Source organism: Centrocercus urophasianus, unplaced genomic scaffold (assembly GCF_019232065.1).
Source record: "Centrocercus urophasianus isolate 14NV4802_14NV808 unplaced genomic scaffold, USGS_Curo_1.0 seq_39, whole genome shotgun sequence".
In the NCBI taxonomy this organism is placed as follows: Eukaryota; Metazoa; Chordata; class Aves; order Galliformes; family Phasianidae; genus Centrocercus; species Centrocercus urophasianus.
The window spans coordinates 5,232,168-5,254,776 of record NW_024884966.1 but is presented as its reverse complement, the minus strand read 5'-3'; the positions used below and the strand labels follow the sequence as shown (position 1 = coordinate 5,254,776).

The window sequence follows — 22,609 nt, the reverse complement described above, 5'->3', positions numbered from 1 at the left end:
GAAAGCCCACGGTCTCAATTCCCCAGCAAGCACACGAGCGTGCCTGCACCCACCTGCTGGTTCAGCCTGTGAGCAGAGGGCAACTCGTGTCCAAAGCCCTTCCAGGAAGGTTCTGCAGTGCTGTTTGCATTACAGAGGAGCAGAGCTGGTGGGATGATGGCCCCAGGTCCTTCCAGTGTCTCTCGCTGTGCCTGTCCTTCTTCTCATTTTAATTCTCAATGCTTAGAAAGTCCTTCATATCCACCCTATGGAGGTGATGAGCTTCACTTTCCCTGTTCAGACTTCTCCATTGCTTGTTCTTCTACCCACAAGAAATATTAAGAGCTGTTTACAAGGGTGGACAGTGACAGGACAAGAGGGAATGGTTTTAAAATAACACATGGGAGGTTTAGGTTGGATGTTAGGAGGAAGTTTTTCCCCCAGAGGGTGGTGAGGCACTGGCACAGGTTGCCCAAGGAGGCTGTGGATGCCCCATCCCTGCAGGCATTCAAGGCCAGGCTGGATGTGGCTCTGGGCAGCCTGGGCTGCTGGTTGGTGACCTGCACACAGCAGGGGGTTGGCACTGGATGAGCACTGTGGGCCTTTGCAACCCAGGCCATTCTGTGATTCTCTGATTTTGCTTTGGAAAGCTATCACGAGCCCTACAGTCAATGAAATGGAACCGTGGAGCAGAAGGTAATTCTGCATACGGCAACAAACACAAATGTACAAAGCAAAGTGAATTCCTCAAGGTGGAGAGCACAAACCTGCTGAATGTCAGCTCCAAGTTCAACAAGTGCTTGTTGTTTATGTGTCTGACGCCTAGAGAACAGGAAGAGAAAGGGAAGGGGTGTATAAATCAAGAAGACTGAGCATCATCCTTAAAGAGGCGACGGTCCAAAAGGCTGAGATATTGTGAATTTTAACACACTGATCATCTATATTGTGTTTGCAACTCACAGACCCACAGCGGCCATTCCCCCTTAGCCCGGGGATAATTCCAGCAGCCAATTTGCTTTACAAATGAATGGGAAAATGTGGGAAAGGGCTCTGCCTTAGCGCTACAAAAATGAATAATCCAGCTGTGGGAAATCAATATTTGACGCCTGAGGAGACCTCTGGAAATCCACAACGCCACTCTGTTATTTTCCCAAGCTCTCTTTAAAACCCACCTCAGCTAAAATACAACAGACATGAGGTAAGCGATGTGCTGCTTATTACACTAATTGCAATCATCTCCTTGTTACCTGGTGCTCACCCACATCTGCTTGTCGTAGCCATCTGTTGTCTGTCTTAATTAGCTGGCACACTCGTGGGGCTGGGCTGGTGCACCATGTGGGCTCCCAGCGCAGCTGCATCCCAGCATCTCCATGCCCCATGGCATGCAGAATGACACCACTGCAAGCAGAGGGCAGAGGAAAACAAAACCAAACCCCAAACCTGAAGGTAAACTGATAAGAATCCAACTGTCCTTCCAGAGCCAGGGAGCAGTGCTGCAGGACTTGCAGGAGGTCTGCAGCGATGAGTAAATGATTGCCCAGCAGCTTCGGCCACTCGCCCAAATTTCCCAGGGTTTACCTTCCAAGTTGCTCTCAGCAAACTAAGAATGAAAATAAAGCCAATCATGGGGAAAAAGACAAAAACATTACAATTCCACTTCTCCTCCTGCTTCATTTTAAAATCAAGAAGATGCTCATCACTCCATACTGCTGTCCCCATTGCTGCTGCCCCAGGCAGGAGCCCAGGAGCTCCACCAACGCCTTTAGCAGATGCTGCCTCCCATGTGACCTCTCCACATTCATTTCTGGAGCACTGCAATGCTTCTGGATAATTACCATCAACTCGGTGTGTAGGCTCAGCACTCCCTTCTAAGCCTCCTTGTCCTGGAGGTTCTACTGAGCATTCTGTGGGAGGGGGCTGCTAAGAACTATAGAGTCAATCAGGTTGAAAAGGACCTCTAGGATCCCCAAGTCCAACCCCAGCCCACCCCACCACGCTCACTGTGTCCCTCATGCCACATCCCCACAGTTCTAGAACACCTCCATGGACGGTGACCCCACCACCTCCCCAGGCAGCTGTGCCACTGCAGCACTGCTCTTTATGAGAAGGAATGTTTCCTAATACTCAATCTGATCCTCTCCTGGCACAACTTGAGGCCATCACCTCTCATCCTATTACTGTTACCAGGAGCAGAGGCCACCCCCCACCTCACCACAGCCTCCTTCCAGGAGCTGCAGAGAGCAATAAGGTTTCCCCTGAGCCTCCTCTGCTCCAAACTGAGCCATCCCATTCCTTCACCACTGCCCATAACATCTGTGCTCCAGACCCATCACAGCTTCACTGCCTTTCTCTGGACACACTGCAGGGCCTCGATGTCTTTCTGTTAGTGAGGGACCCAAGAAGATGATTCCCAGAGCTGACTCAAGAGATGATACGTGATCATAGCTACACACGAGGACATTAAAGTGCCTGACTTAAGAACCAAAATAATAGGAACAAGTAAAGGCACCTCAGCAAACATTACCATTTGCAATGACAACCCAACAAAAGCTTCTAAGAGAAATCTGCATGTCAGTGTTATCAAGAACAGACTTCTCACATTGCTTTGTCCAAACACCACGATGTGTGCTTTGCTTTCATATTTGTTAATGGCTGGAAAAGCTCAGTTCTCACTAAGCCTCAGCAGCATCCCCCATCCTTCTGGATAACCCAGTAGGATCAGTGCAGGAACCACACTGCCTTGGGATACCCAAAATACCCAAACCTGCAGACAGGACAGCCCAGTGCCCCACTGCTTGACCTCAGCTCTGTCTGCAAGTGCTTAGGACCTCACTGTGTCCTCAGGGCTGAGCAGGAGGGAATGCTGCCACCAAGGCTGGCCTTGATGTGGAGCCCTTGGCTGTGGAGTCCTGGGTTGGATGCCCAGTATAGACCTAAGCTTGGCTGCTACTCATTCCCTCTCCATTTGTCTCTTGCCAAGACCCTGAACATAAAGAAGTCAAACCCCATTCCAGCAGCACAACGAGCCAGTGAAAGATAGAGCTATTTAGGAGACAGATGCCTGTGTGTGAGATAAGATGGGCAGCCGGAAACTATGCTCAATGGAGGGATCTCTATGGCTCATGATTCTGCACCAGCTGAGCTGAGGATGATCAGAGGGCTGAAGCACCTCCCTATGGGGACAAGCTGAGAGAGCTGGGACTCTGCAGCCTGGAGAAGAGAAGACTCTGAGGAGACCTTATAGCGGCCTTCCAGGACCCAAAGGAGCCTACAGAAAAGCTGGGTAGGGGCTTTTTGTATGGGCAGGTAGTGACAGGATGAGGGGAGATGGCTTTAAACTGGAAGAAGGCGGATTCAGACTGGATATCAGGAAGAAATTCTTTACTGTGAGGGTGGTGAGACGCTGAACAGGTTGCCCTGCGAGGCTGCGGATGCCCCTGCATGGATGCATTGAAGGCCAGGTTGGATGGGGCTGCGAGCAACCTGGGCTAGAGGGAGGTGTCCCTGCCTACAGCAGGGGGTGGAACTGGATGATCTTAAAGGTCCCTTCCAACCCAAACCATTCTGTCATCCCATGTGTTTCTCCCTCCCCTCCCCCCATGAGACACACACATATAGAAAGTCTTTTTAAAAGGCCGACTGCATGCCTCCCTTGCAAACAGCTCAGATCAGGTATTTCAAGCCCACCTGAAGAACTCCAAGTATTCCAAGTGCTTTCTTTTTCAACATCATTAAAAAACCAGTAGAAATTCAAATCTCTCCTTCCACCAGCTGTTTTTCCCAAACACACCAACTGGTTCATTACAGGGCTGCTCACGAACGTCGGCACGTACTGCTGGAGTGTCTGCATCCACGTCCTTATGGACAAAACCCAGAGCCATCAAACACGTGGCTGCAATGAGAGGCCATACAGTGGATGGCAGAAGCTGCAGGGCTGCCCACACTGTTCCTTTGTGTGCGTGTGCCCTCTGCTTCCCAGCCAGTGCGTGGTGGATGATAAATGGAAACTCCGGTTTGAATTAGCCCAAGTCACAGAAGAAAAACAACAACACGTCATTTATGCAAGTTTGTATTGTTACCCAAGCCTTTGTGTAACTCAGAAGCAAAATCAGGGCTAAATGTCACATAATACCAAGTATCTTCCTGTTCAGATTTATAGCAAAAAGGAGATGCAAAGGAGACCCCAGTGATGCTGGATGCTGCAGGGCTTACATCACTCTCTAAAATCTGGACTTCAGTGCTGTCCAACTCCGATTTCAACTATTTTTCATCTTGGGATGAGCACTGACAGCACCAACAGCTGCTTTTCTTGCAACAGCCTCATTTTTTCCAGCAGTTTCCATCCTGCTTTGCATCCCAGAGCAGCAGAGCAGATCAGCAGGCTCTCCTCTCTGCAGCCACGTTGTTGGAGCTAACCCAAACACTGCCGGAGGAGTGCAGGGGCAGCAGTCAGATCTGCTTTCCCCCTGTGCTCCCCCAGGGCTGCATCATGTGCAGCGACAACTTTTGGAGGCAGCAAGGCTGGCAGCAAGGTGACACAGGTGACCGCAGAGTGTCAGAGAGCAGCAGCAGAGATGGAAGAAACCCTTTGAGAAGGTGAGTCCAGGTTAGGAGTGCACAATGTTAACATCACCATTGAATCACTCTAGGTGCTTCAGTCTTTTGCTCCCTTCCTCCAAATTCACCCTTGTAGGACCCCCGAGACTTCATGCTCTGCTCAGCAGGCAAATCCTGCAGGATTCTGTCCCAGAGATCTGCTTCTGCCACTCTGTGCTAAAGCACCTTGGGCAAAACATGCAGCTCTGTCCCCATCACTCTGGGAAGGGACCTGTTTTACTCCACAGCAGGAAGGAAGCCTGCTCTTTGGATACAGAGATCAAAATATTTCTTTGCACTAATCGTGGAAATACACTGCAAACACAAAGCCATGTGAACCCAGCCTCGAATGAACAGGAATGGATGTAAAATTTAATAGCCATCCTTGAGCGCTCTTCCTCGTGGAGCTGCTGGTGCCTCAAAGCCAGCAAGGATCACTTGGCAATGCTTACAGCAGAGATAAGGCACAGAAACTAACTGCAAGAACCGTAACCTTCTCTCCCAGTAGCTGACAGGAAAAGTAGGTTAATTTATACAGCTTCTGAAAGGAAAAAAATAACACTAATTCCCTCGTAGTCACACAACATTACACACTAAGTTTCGTATTGCGCCTGTGAATTACACTTTGCAATTACACAAGTTTCTCTATGGGGAGAATGAAGTATTTGGCAGAACGTGCAAATACATCAGGTTCTCATGTAACTCCAATTAAACTGCAGTAGAAACACATGCACATGCAGCTCCATAAAAATCACCGTGAGCACGCCTGGGTTACAAGGGCACTACAAGCAGCAGTGCAGCTGAGTGATGTTGGGCACAGTCCTACTCTGCAGGGGATACGGGTTCCTTCTATTCAAAATGTGCAGGATTTGCATGAGGCTCTTCCTTCTTATATACTTAAAGTTGCTAAACCCAGAGCGCAGGCCAGGTTAAGAGTCAAGTGATGCTGGTGACCATCATCAGAAGCTCACATTTCGGAGAGGGAATAGTGTCAAAGTACAACCTTGCCAGCTCCAAGGCAACTGCCAAACCACTCAACCCTCTGAAGCATGAAGTGGGTTTAATCAGCATTCACGCTGCAACAATACAAACCAAAATTCCTCCTTGAAATCCAGCAATTGATGCCTACGTCTGTCTTTACGCTGGGCCAACAGCAGCTGGAAGCCAGCAATAAACACCATTATTTCCTCCTGCATCCTTCTGCTGGATGGATGAAGCCCATGGGGTGTTAAGGTGCGCTTGGGAGATGAGTTCAGCAAAGCAAGGAGTGCTGGTGGATCAGATGGAAAGAAAGACACCATGCGGGGATTCAATGTCAAACAGAGCCATTAAGAAACATTTCTTCTCCAAAAGAACAGCACAGCTGCCTGGAGAGGTGGTGGGGTCACCAAACCTGGAGGTGTTCAAGGAGTGCAGAGATGTGGCACTGAGGGATGTGGTCAGTGGGCATGGTGGGGTGGGCTGGGGTTGGACTTGGGGATCTTAGAGGTCTTTTCCAAACCTGACTGGTTCTCTGATTAACAAGGACAGAAATGCCAAGAATGTGTTGGATGCTGCACCTCAGATCTAATGATTAACCTTAGGACCCTGCTTTGAAGAAAGCTAACAGGCAGCCACTGCACCAGCAGAAATGTCTTTTTCTCCCCCTTTCTTTTGTTCTTGCTATATTTTGTTTAATCACATCTGCCCTACTTTCAGTCAAGTGTGTTGGACTCCTCTTTCCTCCTGCCATCCCCACCAGCAGTGACTCGCAGGTGCTTCTGGCACTCGCTGACAAGAATCACTGCCGACAGCCGGCTGCTCCCCCATGAAGAGCTTTGCTTCCCACCCCCCCTCCTCTGGGCTGCTTCTCCTAAACCCTTTGTAGGGCTTCTCAGAATCACAGACTGCCCCACATTGGAAGGGACCCCCTTAAGGATCACCGAGTCCAACAACTGGCTCCACAACCAAACCTTGTGGCTGAGAGTGGTGTCCCAGCACACCCTGAGCTCCAAAACTGGGCCTGTGCCCACTGCCCTGGGGAGCTGCTCCATGCCCACTGCTCTCTGGGGCAGAACCTTTCCCTAGCCCCCACCTCACCCTCCCCTGATGCAACTCCATGCACTCACAAAACTCAAGAGTCAGGAAAACTCTTCCAGTTGTCTCCAAAACGATGACATTTTATCTGCAGGAGAGAATTTTGTGCTGACCAAAACAAAAGAGCACATTACAGAGCTTGTTTGAAAAGCCTGCCACGGCTTCCTTGTGAATAGATTAATCAATTTTATGAGATTTGATGCTAAATTCCTCACTGACAGCTCCGCTCCTAAAGAGGCAAGCTGCCATGGAAGAAGTCTGGAGGGCGTCAGCTCGCAGAGCTGGTGTAATACGAAGCGACCCAAGACGCAACGAGCACACCAAAAACAAGAATATCAAGGAATATATTTTTAACCCATTCATCACTCCTATTCTATAAAACGACTGTAGTTAAATTCTGCTTCTTCTATCTGAGGATTAACCAATGAGGCAGGGAGACAGTTCTTGGTAAGTGACCCTCGAGAAGAAGTGGAGCATTGGTCATCACAAAGATTTTGTTAAAGGATAAAAGGATGCACATTTTTCTTAGCACAGAATTACAAGAAAGAGAAAGAAAAAGGGCTGATTGACTGCTGAAGACAAAGCTTTAGAAAATCTTAGACCTCTCCTAAGAAGAAAGGTTGAGGGAACTGGGCTTGTTCAGCTTGAAGAAGAGAAGGCTCCAGGGAGACCTCATGGTGGCCTTCCAGTACTTGAAGGGAGCGTAGAAACAGGAGGGGGAACGGCTGTTTGTGAGGGTGGATGGTGATGGGACAAGGGGGAATGGTTTTAAACTGAGACAGGGGAGGTTTAGGTTGGATGTTAGGAGGAAGTTTTTCCCCCAGAGGGTGGTGAGGCACTGGCACAGGTTGCCCAAGGAGGCTGTGGATGCCCCATCCCTGCAGGCATTCAAGGCCAGGCTGGATGTGGCTCTGGGCAGCCTGGGCTGCTGGTTGTTGACCTGCACACAGCAGGGGGTTGGAACTGATGAGCATTGTGGGCCTTTGCAACCCAGGCCCTTCTATGATTCTATGATTCTATGAAATATCCATGTTGCACAGGACCTTGCTTGCCTCCGGTTGGTTGCTTTTCCGAAGTCAATCTTTCAAAAGGCCATGCAGGAAGATGGTAAAAGAAATAAAACCACACGCAAAGAACACAGCTTAAAGAAAAGAAAAAAAAAAAAAGGGTAATTGGATTATTGGTGTTGAAGCAACATCCTGCAGGCAGCTCTGGGCTCAGGCTGCTGGTGTGGTAGGGTAGTGGAGTTCAGAGAGGACTCCCACCAGGCATAGAGCTACCCAGCAGGGTGAGAAATGAGCAGTGCCTCATGCCAGATGTCCTTCTCCACCAGACTGGAACTCAGGTGTAAACATGCTTTGTGCTGCATTGGAGCTGCGTTTGGTTTTAGTGCAGGGATGAGCTCAGCCCTTCCAACTACTCAGCATGAGCTGAGCTCCTCTTCTGTCAGCTGGGAGAGGTCGGCAGCCCCGAACCCAACAGGCAGTGTGTGAAGGAGCTGGCAGTGCACTCGCAGGGTATCTGCTCAGCTGTCTTGTATTTAATCACTTAAATAGGGATCAGAGAGCTATTGAAATTTGCATACAATACAAGATTTGGAAGAGCTGTAACCATTGCTGAGAACAAAAGCTGAATGCGAAGCAACCCAGGGAGTTGGAAAACAGAGGCAGGAAACAAAATGAAACCCAGTTCATAGAATCATAGAATGGCCTGGGTTGAAAAGCACCACAATGCTCATCCAGTTCCAACCCCCTGCTATGTGCAGGGTCTCCAACCAGCAGACCAGGCTGCCCAGAGCCACATCCAGCCTGGCCTTGAATGCCTGCAGGGATGGGGCATCCACAGCCTCCTTGGGCAACCTGTTCCAATGCACCACCCTCTGAGTGAAAACAGTTCAACACATTCCTCACCAATAGGCACCAACAGGGAGGAGATCACCCCACTGCGGGGCTCCTCCTGCAGCCTACGGCTTTGGGGTTTTGTGGCTTTTTTCTTCTTTTTAAATACTTCACATTGCTCAGTATTATCACCAGCTCCGGAATATTGAGCTGCTGCAAAATGCAGCCATGGCATAGCAGCACTCATGGATGTTTGGAGACGGTCAGTGGAGCATGGAGAATGAACGACTCAGGTTTGGAGACAGCATCAGTAGCTATCTCTGAGTAATTAGCTAACCAAACAGAATTAGGCACAGTTGAGCTCACCTTCTCAGCAGAACCATATCAACAATGGGTCATAAAAGAGCACGGCGAATGACAAAGCGATTAAAGGGATTTAAAAGGAAAAGATTAAGCCAGCAAAGTGTGTACAATCTGACCAACCTCAGGGAAAAGCAGAAGTGATTTGCACCGAGCAGGCCCGAGCTGCACGCTGCATCCTCTGTGGGTCTGCAAAGCATGAGATTTACAAAGTAAGCCAACACAGGTTGCTGAATACGATCTTGGGAAAACAATTATTGACCCTGGAAAAAGAAGGCTGTCCGGGAATTTCCCAAGAAGCACAGCAGAAGAGGCAGAGGAAGAGGTCAGGCTGGATGGGCTGTGAGCAGCTGGCGGAGCTGTGGGTGTCCCCGTTCAGTGCAGGGAGCGTGGCCCTCACACATCCCTTCCAACTCAACTGATCCTATGGTTCCATGATTCTGGGAATCATTTAGACTAACCGGAGAAGGATCCTGTTTTGAGAAGAAGACGACTGCAGGTTTACCTTTATGAAAGAGGAGCAGTTCACTCCGGAAACATGGCAATGCCCAGCAGCAGCCCGCGGCGCTGACACCACAACCCGCACGGCACCAGTCCCAGCCCACGGCACCGCGATCCCGTTACCTGCAGCCCCGCACAGCGTCCCCGGCCGACCATGGCCCGATCCCCAGACGTGGCCCTGCTCTCCCCAGGCAGACGAGCCGGGAGCTGTGGCGGAGCAGGAGAATGCCCGAGCAAGTCTCGGGAGCGTAGCTGCTTGCTCGTGCTGATTACAAATATTCAGGCATCTCTAAGTAGGCGGAGTACAACAAAAAAGGGTTTTCGAGAAACTTACAGAAAAGCAACCAAGAAAGGTGAATAAATTAAGAGATGGCTTGGTTTCCTTAGCATTTATTGGCTTGATAGCAATACCTAGAGGTCCTGAGTGAGGCCAGGGATCCATCGCACCAGGCTCGGCGGGAGCAAACAGCAGCTGCAGCCCGGAAGCGTTTGCAAAGCAAAATGCAGCACATGGGGAATGCAGCACGGGGCTGTGCATGGTATGTCTGAGGGCAGGCCGAGACAAGCAGGAGCTCGAGTCAGACTCAGGATTCAGCTCTGAGCGAGCCAGACCAGAACTTTTGCATTTTTGTAGGTACCACCAAAACAGAGCCCACGGTGGGAAGGAGACGAGTAAAATGTGTTTCCCCAGGTGGGCATTTGGTAAAGCTGCTGGTTTGTAGCCCAGTTCACAGAAACGCAGAATGGTTTGAGTTGGAAGGGACCTTTAAAGCCCATTTGGTCCCACTCCCTGCACTGAACAAGGACACCCACAGCTCCATCAGTGCTCAGAGCCCATCCAGCCTGACCTTGGCTGTCTGCAGGGTTGGGGAACCACCATATCTCTGGCAACCCGTGTCAGTGCCTCGCTCAGCTGGCTCAGCGCTGGCAGGGATCTCCAGAAAGCCTCCATTCAGCAGCCCTAGGTGATGTTGTCAGGAGGCAGAGCTCTGTACAAAGCTCTCATGGTCACAACGCATGGCAACAGCTGGCCAAGTGGCCAGCAATAAAGGAGGGATGAAACCCAAGGCTGGAGAGATCCATGCCTAGAGAAGAACAGGACAAACTGGAGGGGAGTCTGTCCAGGGAGGAGAAGGAGTTACCACCCCTGGAGGTGTCCAAAGAAAGGGCAAATGTTGCATTCAGTAACATGGTCTAGCACAATCAAGACACGGGTTGACAGTTGGACTAGATGATCTTACTGGTCCTTCCAACCTGAATGATTCTAAGATTCTGTGATTCAAAATTGCAGAGCTTTATTTTTCATCCTTGGTTTGGACCTCCCCCTCTTCTCAGATTATATTTTAAACTAACCATACTGAGAAAAAGGGAGGAAAACCCCAGCAACAGTGCAGCACAGCAAAGCTTTTTGCATCATCATTATTAATCTTCTACTACTACTGCTCACAGCAGCAGCAGACACCTGCGAAATACAGGGATCCCAACCCGGAGCTATTTACAAACCTGATTAAGATGTGATATAATTTAAAGGCAAATAAAATAGTAGTGAACACAGAACAGAGAGGGAGGGGAAAGAAAGACAATTAATTTCAGCAGCTTTGCAGAGGTTACATCTATTTTACATTGAAGTGCCCACAAACTGTGGGACTTGCTATTTCTGGAAGCCATCTGGTGCCTGAGTGCATCTCAGCAGCACCACTACACCCAGTGTCTGTTTGATGTAGATGTGGCACTAATGGACGTGGTCAGTGGGCATGTTGGGATGGGTTGGGGTTGGACTGGGTAATCTTGGAGGTCTCTCCAACTGGAATGATTCCATGATTTCATATCCCTCATCCTCCTCTGACATCTTTTCTGTTGAAGTTATTACATGACTTTAGATACTTCTCAGCATCCTGCTTGCCTCCAGGACTGCATCTTTTGCAAATGCTTCCTCCACAGCACTAGACAGTACTACTAAAAGATGCTTTCCAGTATCTTAAAAAGCAAATGGGCAACAAGAGGAGAAAACCCAACTTCCAGTGCTATTGCACTTGGATCCATGTCCCACCCCACTGATAATGCTGGTCCGTACAAAACCCAGCCTTCACCAGCACAGGGAGCTACTGCAGGAGATGCTCAAGCAGATGAATGCACACTTTTTTTGCAGCACTGCACTGAGACAGGCAAAAATTGATGAACTGAAGGATTACTACTGAAGGTGAGATGCTAAGGGTGAAAGAGCTATGGCTGTGGCCAAGGGGTGTCCAGGAACCACCACACTGACCCAAGCAGCTCCTGCACACAGCATCCTGTAGCACTTGATTTGTTATTACTTTTTAAAAAATACATACACACAACATGTTCCTCCCATTCCTTACAAACGTGCTAATCCCAGCCAGGCTCCAGAGAGCAGCAAAGATAAAATCAACACGGAGATGGCTCATAAAAGCAGCTGACAGGTAACCCGGGAGCCTGAGGCAAGGCACAGCGCATCTCAACAGCCCGTGTTTGAAATGGGGAAATTCCCTACTGAGACATAACCTGGGTCTGGAGCTGAGAAGGAAGGTGCCCAGCACTGCTGCCCATCCACGCACCCTGCTTTTAGGAAGCTTTGTTGTGAAAGAGGACAAACTTACAAAGCCTACCTTGAGTAGCGGGGATGCAGAGAGGAGATTGGACTGCACCCAAACCTCGTGGCAGAGCCCACAGTAGAGCCCACAGGGCCCTCAGGTGGCAGGGATCCAGCCTGGCAGCAGGGATCCAGCCCAGTGGGATGCCCACAGCCGGGTTGGAGCTGAGCTCACCGCTCCTGGCTGCCCGCGTCGTACCCAGCGCCTCGCATCCCAAACAGTTTACTTTCACGCTTGAAGCTCTGCCCTTAATTAAAAGCAGTCTTGATAATTACGCTTCCCAGCCAATCCCTCATCTGCAGCCCTGCTGCCTGAAGAGATCCTCATTTGGGGCGGGTGTACAGAGGGAGCAAGGCAGCAGTTGCCTGGAGGGCACAGGGACTGGAGGGACCCGCAGGGAGCAGCAGCACAGAGCCGCTCACTAACGAAGCCCCAGGTGGCAGAGCAGTGCCCAGGGAAGGCACTGAGCCTCATGTACAGACACACAGTGTCACAATGAGCAGCACTGTTGGAAATTGTATTTATTTTCACCTTGGGCAGCTGCATGCCCAGTGATGCTCCCATCAGAGGCCGTAGCAATCTCCACACTTACAAGATCCCAAAGTCATCATGTTCAGTATTGCAACGCTTCCAAGAGCAGCCAGGCTAAAACACAGCCAAATCCATCCATTAACAAAGCAACACATCAGGGGACGTTGTAGCATTGCATTCCCCAGAGTATGATGTCAGAGAGACAAACCTGTTAGGAAAGGTAAAAGGGAGCAGGAATAATTGCATCACCTCATGCCCTTTGAACAACCTTTGGATTCTGACGGTTTTTGCCAGGAAGAATAATGAAAGTCAAACTAATTAAGCAATGAACATGCCCACAGTATGGAGTGTGAAAATGTTTAAAGTCTGACACGCTGTTAGGAAGCACGCAGCTCCCAGCCTCACCTTCCTGCTGCTGCTCCGGGAGCAACCATGATGGTGCAAAGGCTGTTGCTTTTCTCTTTCTCAGTATTAACTCACAGAACTAAAATGGGGTTTTGTGGGAAGAGGAGATTTTAAAAGCACTTCTGATCCTGCAAACAGGCAGCTACCTGCTTTCATGGAATGAAATCAAACGCTGCTCATGGAATCATAGAGTCATTCAGGTTGGAAAAGACCTCTCAGGTCACCAAATCCAACCCCACCGTGCCCACTGCCCACGTTCCTCAGTGCCACATCCCCACAGTTCTGGAACACCTCCAGGGACAGTGACCCCACCACCTCCATGAGCAGCTGTGCCATTGCATCACTCCTCTTTCAGAGAAGAAATGTTTCCCAATATCCAACATGAAAGAAGAAGAAACCTGTTCTTATATCCCTAGACTCCTAGAAGGATTTGTTTGGGAAGGGACCATAAAAGTTCACCCAGCCCCAAGCCCTGCCATGGGCGCAGCCACCTCCCACCACCCCAGGCTGCCCAAAGCCCCATGCAACCCACGTCCCAGGAGATTTCTGCATGGTCTCTTTCATGAGGCTCTCATCTGGCATCTCTGCAAATCCAACATCCTCTCCAATGCCACACACTGATGCCATGAGCATCAATGCCACCCCACCCAGGGTGACCTCTTGAGCATCAGAGCCTAAGGTCACCCACTGGAGAGTAACAAAAACAAGGTTTTGCTTCCACGTCAAAGAATGAGCAGCTCCCAGAATTGTGGAGAACCGAGAATGTTCAGACTGGGAATGGTGGGTGTACAGGTGCCAAGAAGAAGAAATAGCAGAAAAAGGGCTAAAAATACAGCAGATTTTGGTTGTGATAGCCAGGCTAGCAGGTTATCAGCACATCAGCACATAGTGTGTCAGGGTGCTCAGGTAGAGACAAAAAGCAGAAGGAAAACCCTGGTGAGCGTCAGGGATGGGACAGAGTGAATGGGCTGACCCATTCACTGACCCAAGGGTATGAAAAGGGACCTGAGAGCAGGTCTGGGAGCATAGGTACTGGTACCTACATCCCATCCCTGGAACTGATGTGAGCAGCTTGTGTCCTGGACATGTATGCTGGTCCCACAGCTGTATGGGAATATAGCACAGAGCTGTTAGATCCATCTGGGGATGGGTTCACTTTGAACCACAATCACTTTGCTCTGTGTGAAGGTCTAGCACTGAGCCTTGCTTCAGGGCTGATGCAATATGGATGGGTTATTTCCCACAGCACATTATTGTTCATCATGATCTCACCCTGGTCACCATCACCATCAATATAGGAAACCACGAGGATGTGGGAGAGGTGGCCAGCTAAGCACAGCCAACCTCAGAGAGAGCATCCATCTCCTGACAGATCTGAGGCCAGGATCTGGGGATCCAATCTCAGATCTCAGCACATCACGATCTCTCTGTAATTCTCTGAAACTGAATTACCATCTCCTAGACACACACTGCCTTTGCTGTTCCGTCTTACCAGTCTGGATCATAAGTTTTTCATGAAAAAGAAGCTCTTTTAGTACACCAGTGCCCTTTTAGATGGAAGACCTATACATGTATCACACAGGGGGAAGAGGGCTAAGAGAACTCTGAAATCAGAGGGGTGATGCAAGGCTGGGGAGCAGCATCACAATGCCAAATACTGATGTTATTCTCATGGTAAAAGTGAAGCATCAGAGACAAACTGACAACTGAAAAAAGACAGAGCTGGCTCTGGAAGTGTTAATTTACTACTGCCACTCACAGGGGGTGCAGCAGTGCCTCCGGGTGCAATTTACAGAATCACAGAATCACTCAGGTTGGAAGAGACCTCTCAGGTCATCCAGTCCAACCCCACAATGCTCACTGCCCACTTCCTTCAGTGCCACATCCCCACGTTCCTTGAACACCTCCACCACCTCCCTGGGCAGCTGTGCCACTGCATCACTGCTCTTTCAGAGAAGAAATGTTTCCTAAGCCCACCTGAATCTCCGCCCGAGCAACCTGAGGCCACTACTTCCCATCCTATCACTGGCTCCCTGGAGAAGAGACCTCCTCGCTACAACCCACCTCGCTACAACCTCCTCGCCTAAATCCTAACCACCCATCTCCACCAATCGAGCCCATAACAATGTGGTGCATCACACCTGAACATGCCCACAACAACGGGCACTGCAGCGTGAATCACCATGCCGTGCCACCAGCTCCTGTTGCAGCAGAACTTCTGACCCAGGCAAGGTCTAGGCTGCCCAACATCACCATGCATGCATGCTGCCAGCATTACAGCACTCCAGCAAGCCACACGTGCAGTCTCCCCATTAACCACCCCCTAAACCTATCTCTACAGGGCTGTTTTTGACTTTATTTTACACATAACTCAAAGCCTCTCGGGACCGAAGCACACAACAGCACTCAGAGCCCCCCACAGCTTTCCAGCAAGGCGAGAGCTCCTGCAAACTGTGCAACCCCCCCCTCCCCCCGCACACACACATGAAATCATTAACTTCATCCACTGCTTTTTTCAATCTCCCATCAATGATTAACGAACGTTAAGCAGCTTTTTTTTTTTTTTTTCCCCTTAATGAGGAAGGCTTTTTTTTTTTTTTTCTTTGAAATAAAACTAATGTCCTTACTTCTGCGACTCGCCGCGAGGATTCTTGCCAGACCTCTCTCTCTCCAGCTTAAACATTGACACATTGATTTCCAAGGTCACCACCGCGCCACGTCACTCTCTCCTTCGCAATGATCCTCAAGGTGCACGGCTCTACGGAACCGCCGGCACCCACAGAGCTCACCGATCGATAGAAAGAAAATGCCCGAGGGAAGGGAAGGCAGCCTTGGAAAATGCAAATAGAATCCATTCGCCGGACAGCTTCCTTTCTTTGCCACCTTACATAAAAGCCTTAAAAAACAAAAAGCCATGAGGGTTCCCTCCGCAGCAGCAGCACACAGAGAAGAGGTGCGGGGAGCGGCTGCCCGCCCATCACTTGCAGTGCCCTGAAAACCGGGCACTCTGCTGGAGGACAGCCTTACCTGCTGGCTGAGGGACAGCCTTACCTGCTGGCTGCTGAGCTCCCCTGGGTTTGCTCCATGCGATGCTGGGGGACACAGACCAGGAGTAGACACTGTTGGCACCCAGTGGGTGACTGCGATGGCACAGCAGCGCTTGGGGTGGGGGAGAAAGCAAGCGTTGATGCTTGCTGTTGGGCTGGATGAAAAGTAGGGCTGGTACGGCTCCTAGAGACTTGATTTCTCTTGATATCTTGCAATCAGAAGCAATGCACTCACTGCTTGAATGCTTGATTCTTTCTAATTCAGGCAGGTTTTTCATGTGTGTCCCTATAGCTCAGCATCTGAGCTGTGTGTGACGCAGGCATCACTGCTGTGCTGTGGAGAGGAGAAAGCCACTGTGTGACCAAATAGCCCCAAAGCCCTCTGCAGATCCAAACCTGTCCCTCCTGCCCTGTGGCTCCTCTGCAACAAAGAGCCGTGTTTCTATTTCCATCCTTGGAGAGGGGCTCACTGCATGGCACCTTGGCCTGTCACTCTGCTCCCAGAGCCCCATGTGCTAGTGGTGGCCAGACCAGGCAGGCAGAGCTCACTGTGTCCATAATGCCACGCTGTGCACACAGCTCTGGAAGCTATTTTACTAAAGGAAAGAAAATAAGAGGAACCTGAAGATGTTTGGGCTGTGCAATGGCTGGTTTGACCCGGGTCCAAATAGCTGCACTTTTGCCACCAGCTTTGCATTGGAACATCACCAAGGAAGGGATTCCCTCTGCTGTCCCTGTTTTATGCTTTGCTTCAGAAGAAAGCTGAGTTTCCAGATTCTCTGTATCGACATCAGAGATGAATCACTGCCATGAAGGGACTCACCCTGCACAGCTACAGACGTCAAAGAACAGAAGGAGAGCACTCTCAGAAAGCCATAGAGGAAGGACCTTGGAGGTGCGTGGTGATGGGATGGGGAGTTAACCAAACGTCAGCAAAGGAGAACGTGCTCAAACTCTGCAGCTGCGTTTACCAGGGAACAAAACAGTCCAAAATACTTTTAAATATATATATGAGAAAGGGAGAAAGACAGAACGAAGAAGTCCTGGAGGACTTAAAATAAACCACGACTTAGAGGCACCAACACCAATGGGATAAATAACAGCGAGCACTGACTGCAGACCCTGTGTGCTCCAACTGCACAGTGATGGCATGAGGGGATGGGAGAGCTGCAAGCTGAGAGGCTCACCAAACCCAGTCTCCAAATGAAGAACCTGCTTTCTATACGTCTGTGGAACAAACTACACCAAAGGCTGCACCCAAATCATAAGATCATAGAACTGGGTTGAAAAGCACCACAATGATCATCTTGCTTCAGCCCCCCTGCTGTGTGCAGGGTCGCCAACCATCAGGCTGCCCAGAGCTCAAATCACACGTTTCCAATTTAGTATCTGAATTATTTCAAAGCAGAGCTTTATCATTATTATTATTCGGAAGGGATATTTCTGCTTTTTGCAGACTTGGAATCTCTTCTACTGTTGCTTAACCCTTTGGCTGCCTTTGCTGGAAAACACCCATGTCCTTGGAGGAATTGGTAAGCGTGTAATAGAAAGCCAAAAAAAATGAAGAATATGGTAAGTTTCATGAGTTTACCAACAAATTCCACCCCTTCAGCTGCTCCGTTTTTTATGAGTTCAGCAACAAAAATACCCGTTCTGGAATGGCCAGGCTCCAGCAATGAATCTGATTACAGCTGCTGTGTTAAATGAATGATTAATAGACGTCTTTGTCGTGGCTGCATCTGCCTCTCCAGCAGCAGAGCGCCGCACGAGAACATTGATGTTAACCTGGGTGGAACAGCAAATTCTGTCTTCATTACGTTGCATCCTGGCTGCCTCGTGTATCCCAAAGCTGCAGCAAGGAATGGGATTCTCCCTTCCACCTCTGAACACAGGAAACATAGGATCAGGCGGCCCAGGGTGCAACCCAAGCCCCCCCCCAGCTCAGTGCCTCGGAGCCCCCGCGCACAGAGCTGAGCAAGACAAAAGCTCTGCGGTACAAAGACGAATTTGCAGAAGCTACAGAACTGTTGCAGGCAGCCTGAGTTTCCTCCTCCTGCCCGTTCTCCTGAGCACGGTGATTAATTATAAGCCTGCAGGAAACGAGAGAGCAGAGGAAAGCGAATCCCGCTGGCTGCTGCGCTGCCAATCCATCACCGGCAGCCGGACCTGACCTTCAGCCTCCCCTTCTAAAAGAGGAGCTAAACGCACGTTCGTCTGCTCCAATTTTTTCTCTTCCCCCTCCCCCCCCCCCCCCCCCAGATATTTGCTAGTCAATATGCTGGACACAGAGAAACTCGCTGTATGATATAATTTTGAAGAAGACAAAACCCTCATGGCAATTAACCAGATGATCTCCAAAGTCCCTTCCAACCCAAGCAGGTCCATGATCCTATGATTCAGATCCCATCAGATCACACCACTGAGCACCTTGCTCCCATGACACAGTGATGATTGCTCTTTTTTATGTTTTCTCCTGAATCAAGCACAGGTTTTGAGACAAATGGTCCCACATGGTTCATCTAGGGCAAATCCCACCCAGCTCACAGCCAGACCTAACTCAGGGATTTTTCCCCCCCAGGTCTCAGTATCTAAAAGCTGTAAGAGGGAAGGGGTCTGACTCTTTCAGCAGGGTCTGCTGCAGCAGGACAAGGGGAAATGGTTTCAAACTCAAATAAGAGAGATTTAGATTGGGTATAAGGAGGAAGTTCTTTTGAAGTGAGGCACTGGCATAGGTCACCCTGAGAGGTAGTGGTGCCTTGTACCTGCAGACAGCCAAAATCAGGCTGGATGGGGCTCTGGGCACCTGATGGAGCTGTGGGTGTCCCTGCACACTGCAGGAAGTGGGACCAGATGACCCCTGAATGTGCCTTCCAACTCAAATGATTCCATGATGCTATGATCTCCCACCCTCTGCATTCACTGGCACTTCTTGAATCACAAGGCAGCACTCCAGGATGGGCTGTCAAACTTCCAGCTCAAGAAAAGGAATCAAATAGAAGTGAAAGCTGGTCAAATGTCAAATACCCAATACATACATGGTGGCTAGCCAGAGTATTCAGAAACAAAATTTGGCTTTACATTCACTTTTAAGTAAAGGTAATATTGGCTACCCAAATACATCAAAGCTTTCTTTCCTAGGCAGCAGCAGTACCCATAGCATCACATCATGCCTCAATCCATAGCCAGATGTAGGGAAAGAGCAGGGAACAGCACAAACTGAAGGCTTATAGCCACAAAGAACCTGCAAGTAATCATAGAATAGTCAGGATTGGAAAAGAACTGAAAGGTCACCAAGTCCAACGCAGCCCACCCCACCGTGCCCACTGACCACGTCCCTCAGTGCCACATCCCTACAGATCTGGAACACCTCCAGGTTTGGTGACCCCACCACCTCCCTGGGCAGCTGTGCCACTCTGTATGAGGATAAATGTTTCCTCATCTCCAACCTGAACCTCCCCTGGCACAAATTGAAATCATAATGTGTCACCTTACATAGGTGGCTGCGTGTGTGCTCCACATGTAGGTCTGAGCTGAAGCATCATGACAAACCTGAGGTTTCGTGACAACCAGCATCATGTCCTAAAGTCCCATCATAACACTTGGAGCCTGGTCCTGTATGGGATCAGTGAACACTGATAAATCTGAGCTCTCTTCACCATGCAAATAGCTCTTGGAGCAGGTCCAGAGGAGGATCACTGAGAGGGCTGGAGCACCTCTCCTATGAGGAAATGTTGAGGGAACTGGGCTTGTTTAGCTTGAAGAAGAGAAGGCTCCAGGGAGACCTCATGGTGGCCTTCCAGTACTTGAAGGGAGCGTAGAAACAGGAGGGGGAACGGCTGTTTGTGAGAGTGGATGGTGATAGGACAAGGGGGAATGGTTTAAACTGAGACAGGGGAGGTTTAGGTTGGATGTTAAGAGGAAGTTTTTCCCCCAGAGGGTGGTGAGGCACTGGAACAGGTTGCCCAAGGAGGCTGTGGATGCCCCATCCCTGCACGCATTCAAGGCCAGGCTGGATGTGGCTCTGGGCAGCCTGGGCTGCTGGTTGGTGACCTGCACACAGCAGGGGGTTGGGACTGGATGAGCACTGTGGGCCTTTGCAACCCAGGCCATTCTGTGATTCTATGATTCAATCAGCAATTCCCAATTAAAGTGGAGAAGGAGTATGCAGAATTTGGAGAAAGACAAGCCCTGGCCCAATGCCAGCAGTGGAGATTTTGCCTTCTGGCACTCCGGAGCATTCCAGGTTCAGGGTGAAAAGCATGGCCTGGGCTCTCTGAGTCTCCAAGCAGGTGATGCTGCAGGAGGAGGATTTCACAGAAGGAAAATGATTTTCAGGGTAAATGAAAAAGTGGAAAACGTTGCTCTGATTTGATAACATCTGGAAGAAAGTGTCTGCCCGCAGCAAGCAGCAGCCAGCAGCACTCCTGGCAAAGCTTTACCATCCCAGCAGGGGACAGGGCACCACCAGCAGCTCTGGTGAGACACCAGGTGCTGCCAGCACTGTTGGCATCCCACAGACCATCCTACACCCACCTGGACTCGTGGCAGCACAGCTCTGCATCTGACACAAACCATTCATCAACAAAACATCAACATGAATTCAGCCCATTTCCCTTCAACGCCCACTTCAGGCCATGATATCTGACTCAATGCCCTTTACTCACTCAAAATCATCCTTATGAGCTTTTGCTTTGGGTTAAGAAGCAAACAAATCAAGACGTGTGTTTAAGCCTGCCTGCGTGCTGAAGGCAGCACGTTCAGGATATTCCAGCCCATCGCTTAAAAAAAGCTGTAAGAAACTGAAGAATTCACGAGGTTATTAGTTCTGTTTCTGCATCTCGAAAACAAAGCTTGTGGTAAATGTCTACTTTAAGCAACTGTCAGCATTTAATGTTTCTATTTACTCCAATTCAAAAGAGCGAACTCTGAATAAAAACTGAACTTAATGAAGCGTGTCAGATTCTTTTGGGCAGCCATCAGCAAGATGCATTTCCCAGCCTCAGTGTTACCAACCCTGAGATACAAATGTGCTCCCCAAAAGCCCCAATCTCCTCCTTGTCCACAGGCTGCCTTTATTAAGGGAGAAATCGGTGGCAGGGCTGGGGTGGGGAGCTGAAGCAAATCACAGATTGAGCAGTTCAGCACAGTGTAGGGCTTGAAGCCCCCCCAAAAAAGCCTTCTCCTGAAAGGGAAGTGAATGGTGCATCCTCATGGGGGTACCTGGGACGCTACTAATCCAACGTTACAGCACGCTGCTGATAAATCAACTCAAAATCCAAGTTACTAGGTAACAGCCTGGCGCTTATTTTCAGTACCAGCTGGGCCAGCAAACAAATCCCTCCTTGCTGAATGTTAAACATGCTTACCCGTGCTAAAATTACCATTTTCCTTCTACCCACCCCAAATCTGCAGCTGCAAATTCCTCCGCGTGCATCCACCTTTGGGCTTTGGGTGCTGCTCCTCAGGGACGAACAGCCCATGGTCAGCTGTAGGACACCAGGGCCATCCTCCTGCTGGGTTTGTCACCAGGCTCCCGCTCGCTGGAACGCCCTGCAGCGATGCCTCCTCCTCCAGATTTCAGGCTGGGCTGCAGCCAGGATTTCCAAGAGTTTCTGTTTCTTCCTTAGAGCTCTCTGCAAGTCAGGTGCGATGCATCGAGCACTGTTTTGTTCCCAGTCGAACAGCCACACACACACACATATATAATCTATGCGTATATATGTGATTTGCAATACCTTCTTGGCTAGAAAATACACCTTCTAAAGAGCTTCTCATCGAGCTCTGGGTAAGGGAAGGGTGAATTTTTGCTGGTGAAATAGAAGCTCAGCCTGGAATTGCTAAGCGACAAAAACAAAAGATGTTCTTCCGAACGGATGGCGTGTGCTATAAACTCTGCAGTGGTGCCATCCTGACATTCAGCAGCACGGAGAATGAAGCACAAACTTTGAGGATGGGGGGGAGAAAAAGCAACACAGAAGAGTTGTACCCCCCCAAATCACTAAAAGCCCTCCTCCAAAAGGATTTAAACATACAGCAGACCCCTATTTGAAGCAGCAACCAAGGAAACTAAAGGCAAAGCTGGAATTTTACAGATGAGGGCATGACTGCAAAACCACAGTCTGCAGGAAACTTCCTCCTCTAACTTCAGCCAGGAGGACACAGGGAGAGCTGTTTACAAATACACTTGCCCAGATGGCCAAAAGCTGACACTGAAATGCATTTGGGGTCTGCGAGGAAGAGCTTGATGCACTGCACTGAGGTGGGCACAAAGACTGGGGAACATTTGTATTTCTTCTTCTTGCAAATATTTGGAGACATTCGCTGAGTCAGTAGCAAGGGTTACTGTACTACATATTGTGTATTTTCAGTTATATTTTTATATATAATATACAATAATATGCATGTTTTCTATGTGTGTACATGAATGATGCCCCCAGGTGTCTCGTTTAGGGTCCCTCAAGGGTCCACCAAGTACCTATAAAAAAAGCAAGGAGCCCATGAAGCCCCATAATGAGCCAGGACTGCCCAGGGGACCACGCACTGCTGCTCTAATGGGCTCTGCCCCTCAGGTCACGGTCCTGCTGCCTGCTCCCTTCCCAATCAATAACATGCTCCTTCAGCCTTTGCTCCCCTAGCACCAGAAATACGCTGTGATTAATACTTT

The 22,609-nt window shown here is 49.6% G+C and overlaps 1 protein-coding gene across 5 annotated transcripts in view; it reads right to left on the bottom strand.

Moving 5' to 3' along the window:
* NCOA1 (nuclear receptor coactivator 1) overlaps positions 1-22,609 on the bottom strand; it is a 154,155-nt gene that overhangs the window by 58,876 nt on the left and 72,670 nt on the right. The window contains exon 3 of one of the 5 annotated variants that reach the window (XM_042832663.1): positions 747-801. The exons of the other annotated variants lie outside the window; for them this stretch is intronic. The gene's annotated coding sequence lies outside the window, so the exon portion shown is untranslated. The remainder of the gene's footprint in view (positions 1-746; positions 802-22,609) is intronic. 5 annotated transcript variants of the gene reach the window in all.